Source organism: Mus caroli, chromosome 5 (genome assembly GCF_900094665.2).
Source record: "Mus caroli chromosome 5, CAROLI_EIJ_v1.1, whole genome shotgun sequence".
Lineage (NCBI taxonomy): Eukaryota > Metazoa > Chordata > Mammalia > Rodentia > Muridae > Mus > Mus caroli.
This window is the reverse complement of record NC_034574.1, coordinates 79,839,487-79,849,464: the sequence shown is the minus strand read 5'-3', so window position 1 is coordinate 79,849,464 and position 9,978 is coordinate 79,839,487.

Sequence of the window (9,978 nt, the reverse complement as noted above, 5' to 3'; positions counted from 1 at the left end):
GAAATTTTAACCAACTGAAGAAACAGCCTGCAGAGTGAAAATTCTTTGCCAGCTACACACCTGACAGAGAATCAGTGTCTTGTGTATACAAGGGTCCAAACACTACGAAACTCCAAGTAAACACACAACCCAATTACAGTGAGGACTGTGACTGAGCAGGAGTTCTCATATAAAGAAATCCAATAGATAAGAGTGCCCAGCATCCTTAGCCGCCCGGGAAACTCAAACTACTTTGAGATTTTCTCTCATCCTAGTCAAAATGGCAGAAGACAGCAGTTGCTGGTGAGGATGTGGAGAACTCAGAACCCTCACACACTGTTGATGGAAGTGAAATTGGGGTGGCTACTGTAGAAATAAATCAGTGTGGAGATTCATTTATACAAAGCTAGAACTGGGGTCTGGTGAGATGGATTAGTGGGTTAAAACATTTGTTGCTACCTCAATGCCAGATTCCCACATAATGGAAGGAGAGAATCGACTCCTGCAAGCTGACTTCTAGCATCTGAACGTATGGCACATGTGCACACACTCACACATAAATAAATGCAAGAATTAGAATAAAAAAATATAAGTATATCTACCATGTGACTCTGCTGTACCATTTTTGGATGTATACCAAAAGGCTCTGCTGCAACAGAGACACACACTCACCCATGTTCATAGCTACTCTAGTCATAACAGCTATACTTGGAAACAGCCTAGATGTCTGTCAGATAGTGAATAGATAAAGAAAATATGGAACCTATATACAGTGGAATTTCATTCAGCTATAAAGAAATATAAAATCATGAAATTTGCAGGTACATGGAGCTGGAAAACATTATACTGACTGAGGTAACTGAGAACCAGAAAGACAAATGTGACACGGCCTTATTCATGACCTTAAGATTCTCTGATCTTAGCATGATGTCTTTCTATTTATGTTTTTATCTTATAGTATCTATAGACTATATGAAACTAGAAAGGGACCACTGGTGGGGGATGGAGAAGAAAGGTCTTAAGGGGAAGGATGAAGTAGAGCACAGGTAATATGAAGAAGAAAATAGAAATAAATGGGGAAGGAAGTTTATGAAGGAAGAGGGAAGGGAGAGTCGGGCAGAGACAGGGGTGGGGAGAAGGATAAATAGCATTAAGGATGTTTGAAAAAGCCACAGGGGAATGTACAATTTAGTCATATTGCTAAGGACATTTCAACCTTTCATCACATGGGAAACCAAGTTGGTACAAATGAGGACGTTTCCTTCCTGTTGCTCTCCCACAATACTGGAGGTAGTGTGTAGGCAGCTAGAGAGCAGGTCATGAACGGTTTTCCCCAGCTGTGACCTCTATGATCTACAGTAATGAGGGGAATGGCAAAGTATTCCCTGAAGCCCAACAACATCAAGAATATTAGTGTGTAATTAAGCATTTCTGATTGGATTTAGAGCCCACCCCACAGCTGAAGATACTGTAAATCTGGCCAACAACCCACGGCAGGAGAGCTGACCTGTCCCAAGTGGGACCCTAACACTATTGGTTTGTTAACTGGGCATAGTATCAAATTCTTCTCTAAATTTGTGAAATTTAGATTGATGAAATTTTCAGATCTCGTCAGGAAAAAAAAAATTTCTTTTGTGCTCTGGGTGGTAGTTAAGGCAAATACTCAAACTAATCAAAGTACAGGGAATAAATATCATTAGTCATAAATTGGACATATGAGCCCCTGCTACAAGGCTCTGGGATCACCATGGAGAAGGGGTAGAAAAACCTTAAGAGCCAGAGGCTGGAGATGTCCTGCGTGAAACAGTGTCTTCTGGACATGACAGGACTTTGTCACTCATAAACTCAGCAGGTCTGGTTGCCTGTATAAGACCTGAACAAGAGCAATCCAGTCAATATTTTAGTATGGTGGAGGAAGGGACTATGAGCCCCTTCTCCTAGATAAGGGGCTATGGACAGTGGATGATTTTTAGAGGAGGAAGAGCCAATTTTCTTTAAGGGTGTAGCCACTGGTAGGTTGACCAAGCAACACTGAATGACCCCCACACCCATGACAATATGGGCAATTCACATATTGGGCTTAGTAAGTTATCAAAAAGAAAACATACAAAATTAGGCTTGTGGAGGGTAGACAGACAGTAACACAGAAACTCACAACTGGAAAACTTGCAGAGAGTGAGAGACTTGGGAACACTGAGTCCTAAATGGGATGTCTTCATGAAACCTTAGCTCACAGGGCCCAGAAATATGCAGAAGAGGATGTAGAAAGATTATAAGAGCCAGAGGGGGTGGAAGACATCAAGGAAACTGTCTTCCATAGTTGTCAAAACATAACCCAGCAATGGAGTCATGTGAGGAGAATTCTAAGTGCTTGAGGGAACCCTCCAAGAAAACTCAACAAAAGTCTTGTGACTAGATTTCTTCAAAACACAGAAATGTTCTTGGAATGTGTTTTCATGTTTCTTCCAGACACAGCAGAAAGGAGTGGCTTTATTTCAGATTACTTGTTACTGCTTGCTATTGATAATCAGCTAAATTAACTGTCCTTTGTGTGTTTCTCTCGAAACACATGTTTTTCTCATGCTCAGCTTGTCTTTGTATACAGCTTGAATTCATATGAACTTTACTCATGTGAACTTTATTAATCTGCAGAGTATAAATGCCTCATTTTTCAGCTCCATATTCCCAGGTCCTATTCTATTGTCTCTGTAGCAGTGACACAGACTCCACAGGACTGACACATAGAAACTCACAGAGACTGTGACAGCATGCATGAATCCAGCACAAGTTCAAGACACAGAAGGTCTCATGGCTTCAAGAAGTAAACATGATCTCACACCTTAACCAAAGAACTATCTTCTACTGTAACTTCCCACCCATCATGAGTCTTCTCTATAATCTTAGTTATTTTTCCTGTTGTTACAACAAAATGCCAGACAAAAGTAACTGAATGAAGGGAGGAAAGCTCACAATTCAAGGTACAGGTAACCATGATGGGAAATCATGTTGCCAGGGGCCCCAAGGTGTTGGTCACATCACATCCTCAATCAGAAAGCAGTTAAAAAGAGTGCTGGTGTCTAGCTTTTTTTTTTTTTTTTTTAAATTGGGACAATAGGGTTGCCACCCACAGTTTGAATGAGTCTTTCTACTTCAATGAACTACTTCAATCTAGACACTTCCTCGGTCACAGACACACCCAGCATCTTATCTCAAGTGATTCAAAATTTTGTGAACTTTCAGAATATTGACGAGCACAGAATCTTTTAGTGAAAAGTTCTCACTCATCATTTCTCATAATAAAAACTCAAAGAAAGAAATCACTGGAGAGTATAAAAGAAAACCTATAGTTAATTCTGAGACCAGGAAGCCAAAAAGAAGTGTATTTCAATAAATAATTCTGCTGATTAAACTACTCTTCTAGTTTTTACCTATGGCAGACTTTCCTCCTTGGTAAGTAAATATTTTATATTTACTTTCTATCCTGTTTTTCTTTAAGAAAATTAAAGAAGGATTTTTCTTAAAATATCCCAATGCTTTCTTTTAGCAAGAGTACATACAAGTTTCATCAAAGGCAGGTTTTTTTCTTTTATCACATATTTAGATGTCTGTGCAGCGACTGAAGAAAAACTTCTGATTATAAACTAACTGAGGAAAAATCATGACTTGTTCTTTCAAGTCATATATTTTTTTAAAATTTTTTATTAGATATTTTTATTAGGTATTTTCTTCATTTACATTTCCAGTGCTATCCCAAAAGTCCCCCATTCCCTCCCCTACCCACCTACTCCCACTTCTTGGCCCTGGCGTTCCCCTGTACTGAGGCATATAAAGTTTGCACGACCAATGGGCCTCTCTTCCCAGTGATGGCCTACTGGGCCATCTTCTGATATATATGCAGCTAGAGATACAAGCTCTGGGGGTACTGGTTAGTTCATATTGTTGTTCCACCTATAGGATTGCAGACTCCTTTAGCTCCTTGGGTATTTTCTCTAGCTCCTCTATTGGGGGCCCTGTGATCCATCCAATAGCTGACAGTGAGCATCCACTTCTGTGTTTGCTAGGCCCCGGCATAGCCTCACAAGAGACAGCTATATCAGGATCCTTTCAGCAAAATCTTGCTAGTGTGTGCAATGGTGTCAGCGTTTGGAGGCTGATTATGGGATGGAACAGGTCATATTTTTGATGCATAATACGCTGTGATGTAACTCTGGCTATAAGTCTCTGCTGTGCAAAACATATGCGACTAGTCTGAAACCTGTTTTTGCTTGGTATAAAAAGTGGAGATTCCTGCAGCACTCTTCCTCACACGATGCTCTAGTTGCGTACGTGCCACCCTGGCCTTGGGTACAGCCACACATCAACACACCAAGGTTTCCACTGTTAGTGTCATCATGCCACTCAGTATGGGTCACGCTCAATGAAAGCTTGCACAACCACAGGTGGGTGTGTCAGGGCCATTTGGCAACCAGTCTGTTCAGGCATATTTCTGTAGTGCTTTTTTTAAAAAAGTCAAGATAAAAATTATTACTGCTGATACTTTCCTGAAGACAATGTGAAAGTATCTTAAATTATTTTAATATTTAAGAAATAACAAATCAATTTAGACCAAGAGGATAATAGGCATGAGAGTTTTCACTTGAAAAAGTCTTGGGTTGATTTCTTTTCTTTTCTTTCTTTGTTTTCTTTTCTTTTTTTTTCAGACAAGAATTAACTCCTCTTCTAGTTTCTACCTATGGCCGACTTATAAGGAAAGGACATTCTGCCATTAATTTAAACAATACTCAGTCATTCTGTGCCCTTAGTATTATATTGAAACAATCCTGGCTCCAATCCTGGATCACTTATGTTTTTGTTGTTATTATCCTCATCTGATTTTGCCTTCATAATAATCCCCAGGCCTGAGGCAGGCAATTCCTACCCCATATTCCAGGGATAGCAGCTAATTTGGCAAAGCTAGTGGCCTTTTCAAACCTATATACTAAACCATATAACCTCTATGAGAACCCAAGCAGACTATTGTGACAATTACCAGAGAGGTATGGTCATGTTTCCATTGTTCCCACTTTTTCTTTTTCTATAGTCTCTAAATTATGTATATTGATTTGGTATATTTGAGAAGAGGAAAGAAACATAGACAAAGTGAAAATGACTGACAGTTAAAAGAAAGGCAGACTCTATGCTTTTTAAAAAATAAAAAGGAGAAGAAATCTTGTTCAATTAAAGGAATTTTGGCTTAGACTTACAGAGGCTTAGTCCATAGTGACTAGGGAGGAATGGCAGCCAGCAGCTGGAGCAGAAAGCACACTGAGAAAATTGGCAGCAGGGCAAGGCTATAAAGGTATATAGGTGCCTTTACGAAACACATTCATCTTCATCAAGTAGGGCAAGGCTATAAACTCCTCTAGCAAGGCTCCACCTTCTGGCTGAATATCACTACCAAGTGTTCAAATATCTGAGGCCATGGGGGACATTTCTCATTCAAATCACCACAGTTAGGGATTAATTTTTATATTTAAGTTTCTGGGGACACAGTTTAGACAATGGCTGGAGTTGTGGCATGGAAGACCAGGATGTGTTAGAATCACTCTTCCATCTCTGGAAAGTCAGAATCTCTGACATGTTAAATATTTCTGCTTTTGACTAAGGAATCCTCCAGAAAGTTGTACACAACCCAGAGAGGAATAATTTTGAAATATCATTACACATTTTAAAAAAAAGTCTTCCATTTCCTCTTTGTCTTCTCATATCTCTCTTAAACATCTTTTCTTTTTCCCGTTTCTTTGTTTCAAATAATGTCAAAGATAGTTCAAGAATATAGATCTACCTTTAAAAAAACACACTAATCTTATTCAAGTAGAATATATATTTTCAACCCTCAGTAGAAATGTAAATAGCACTTAATATATGCACATTTGCATTAAAAATTTCAGGATATTTATGTCATTTATATTGAATCAAAACATAGAGCACAGTGCCAGACATTTATAATAGAAAATACTTCAGCAATAAATATTTGTCACATGAATTACTGTACAAATGTCTAGCTTATAGTGTTCTGGGTTCCATGCTGACTTTTAAATAATCGGTTCTTTTAATCAATCTTTAGAAAATAATAAGGAGCATAGCCTGATATGAAGGAACTTGTTGATCTCATTAAGACCTAAAATCATAAATCAGAGACTCCAGAGGAGGTAAAGCCTGACTCCCAAGTAAGACCATAATGAAGATAAAGGGTCTATTTGTATATCTTCTGTATACAGTGTCTGAAATTAATTATGCTCCATTGGTGATGTGAAAGTGAACATTTCCAAATTTCAGATGCTACCTACAAGTGCCATGAAAGGAGTGAAGGTAGGCCATTTCATTTGTTGATACCTTATACAATTACTGATTTAAGGAACTTCGTAAGGAGTTCTTACTTCAGTAAGTGCTTATATCTTCTTAGAGCTGTTGCTCATATTAGTCAATTTTGTGAGACATATAGAAGTTGCTGCTTACTAATTAACAATTATGCATCCATTCAATATGGTTCTTTATTCTTTATAGCTCACAAGTATCAACATCAAAATTAACTAGTTAGAGAAAAAAATTGCCTTTATCTTTCAGTGTCTATCAGACTTATCTATCAGACTACTAGATCTGAAAGAGGTGGAGGTATACTTCATTACGGGAAACATAAAGCAAAGATGAAAGACTGGGACAATGCCATCTTTTACACTGCACTGCCATTACAATGCATCATGGTTTTTAGACCTTCATGCAGAGACATTCTCATCCGATGCAGCTATTCCTTTGGTACAGTGTTGAACCAGTACTACAGATTTGATTCCCCTCAAATTCAACCTATATTTTTATTTATATATTTATTTAGTATTGTGCTGGGTGCTTGAGGCTAGAGCACATGTTCAGAGATCAGAGGACAATCCCACAATTTGTGGAAGTCTGTTCTCTCCTTCCACCCTGATGACTCTGTTCACCTGCCTTGTGTGACAAGCATTTTCCACCCCCACTGAGCCATTTCACTGGCTCTAAAACTAGATTTATAATCCCTCGGTACAGTAATTCTTATGCTCTCTCACTGAATCATCATTTGGTTTCACCCTTTCCTCCTATTGTATCAGAAGACCAGCAACTGCATCGTGGGTGGCTCACAACCATCTACAATGGGATCTGAAGCCCTCTTCTGGTGTATCTGAAGACAGATTACTCATATACATGACAATAAATAAGTCTTTTAAAAAGGAAGAGAGAGAGAGCCATGAAGGGATACAGTAATTCTCATCACTGTGGAAGGTAATTTAAATGGGCAAATTGTGTTGGTGAGCAGCTTGGCAATCACTTTTGAAGTTAAGGATTCACAAGCCCCACTTGCACTTGATCATCTCAATATATTCCTATGAAGGGCATTGCTTTTTTCACTTGCTTTATTGACTTATTGTGTCTATATACTGTTATGTAGAGCATGCAAAATTACTGATTTGTTGAGGTTGCTTATAGTTATGTTTCATAACTAGAAAGTGAATTTTAAAAATCAATCATACACAGAAACAGATTCAGAGACCCACAGCCAAACATTAAGCAGAACTCGGGGAAATCTGCAGAAGAGGGGATGAAGGATTATAGGAGCCAGAGAGGTTGAGGACACCACAAGGAAACCTACAGAGTCAACTAATCTGGGCCCTTAGGGACCTACAGAAACTGAACAGCTAACCAGAGATCCTTCATGGGACTAACCTAGGCCCTCTGCATATATGTTTTATATTACTAAGCAGAGCAACTTATTTATTATTATTATTGTTATTATTATTATTATATTTGCAAGACAGGGTTTCCTCTGTATAACTCCCTCTGTAGATCAGGCTGGCCTCAAACTAAGAAATCTGCCTGCCTCTTCCTCCTGAGTGCTGGGATTAAAGGCATGCACCACCACCACTAGGCTCTTGGAAGAGAATTCTTAAGAGAAATTTTATTTTTATTTTCCAACACTGGTAAGTTATTCTTTCTTTTTCTTTATTCTTTCTTTTCTTTGTATTGCTATAGATAAACTAAATATTTCTATGAACCACCATGGAACTACAAGGTGCTGATTTATGGCCACTGGCTAGGAGCTGCTACCAGAGCTTACTACTCCTAGAACTCATTACTCAACTGAATTTCTTCTTTCTTCCTTGGCACCCAGGAGACTTCAGTATAGCATATGCCAACACACATGCATACATACCCAGAGTTCACTTGAATGAAAAATCATATTTTCACTAGTGGACAACCCATATTTGCTCTATTTTTGGTAAATGGTCCATAGAAGTGTCATTGGTTCACCCAAGTTAGTCTTTAAAAACATTTTCTGTAAATGAGAAAGTTATATTATGATCACTATGGTGCTACATTCACGCCGATACAGTTTCCTTTTGCGAACAAAAGTTCCCAGAGAGACGCTGCACCTTCAAGTGGGAACTTCTGCAAAGATGATGAACTGATCAAAGTTTTTGTGGCAAATTTAGAATGTTACAAATCCAGCGTGAAGTTATCTTGGTCCATCTTTAGCCCTCTTAATGGCCACTTATTGCCGTCCTCTGTACCTGACCTAGCAACCTTGTGACCACTGAGTGAGTCACTTGGAACGCGGAGCACCAATTTCCCTTTGAAATATATTTACTTGAGTAGAACCCAGACCTCCACCAAGCCAAAAGGCAAGCGTGTTATCCCACGGCCTCTGAAGCCGAAAGCATGCTTCCCCATTCTTTTCTGACTCACCTCTCTGATGTTCTCATCGATGTATGTGAAAAGGGTCTTGATTTATGACTTAACTGGTTTTATGTTGGAATGTAGAGTTTGGGATGACCTAAATCTCTGTGTCTTGGCCGTGGTCACCAGAATAAGCTTTTATCATTTTTGAGGTGAAAGTTGTACTTTGTATGAACACTTTCAGTCTTGTCTTCAGGATGCAACAAAGGAAAAGTTCCTAGTGTGTATGTGGCTGGAATTCCTACTTTGTCCTTCTGGAAGTAAATGTGTTCATAAGAGTGAAGTAGGTCAGGGAGAAGAGGGCAATAAAAAGGGTGTCAAATGCCAACTTGACTTCCAGGTGTAATCTGACTGTTGTGCTCTTGGTCAATAGCTCCTGTGACTGCCCGCATACACATAAGCTCTGGGTAAGTCTGAGGCCATTAACACCCTCCATGGGGTGGGGATGGGGCTCCTGAGGACTCCTCATTCCGAGAATTTTTTCTCAGTTCATGGTTGATGAAGAGAGAGAAACGCATTATTCTACCGTGTAGCTACTGTTAGGGCGTCTATGCTCCCGAAAGCAAACTGAGACCCATGTTCCTCTGAGCAATCAGAATGAAACTCACTGGATCATCAAAAAATAAAATTGAAATAGAAAGACGGGAAGGTACGAGGAGGGCTATGTTTAAAGAGGGAGCAGGTCAGTGAGAGTAGAGAAGGACAAGACAAACAAAAAAAGGAATGAATCTGCTCAAAATAGATTCTATCCATGCATGCTTGTATATCATACTGAAACATTTTATGTATAATTAATATATGCTAACCACCTCCCCCAAACTGATAAAGCCTAAGAATTTTCAGGCAGAGAGTAGGCTGAATCCACATTTAAGAAATGATATCTGAGCTGGGTGTTGTGGTGCACACCTTTAATCCCAGCACTTGGGAGGCAGAGGCTAGCCAATTTTTGAGTTCAAGGCTAGCCTGGTTTACAGAGTCAGTTCCAGGACAGCCAAGGCTACACAGAGAAACCCTGTCTCGAAAAACTAAATAAAAAAAAAAAAATTAAAAAAAAAGAAAAGAAAAAAGAAATGATATCTGTAGATTGACAAAGGTTTGTCTTGCAACTAAATTTATATTACTAAGCAGGAACATCTTATTTTTTATTTTTAAATGATAATTATTTAAAATGATAATTATACATGAATATATAGATAATTATGTAAAATTTTCTTCTTCTTCTTAATATTATTATCATTTGCAAGACAAGATTTC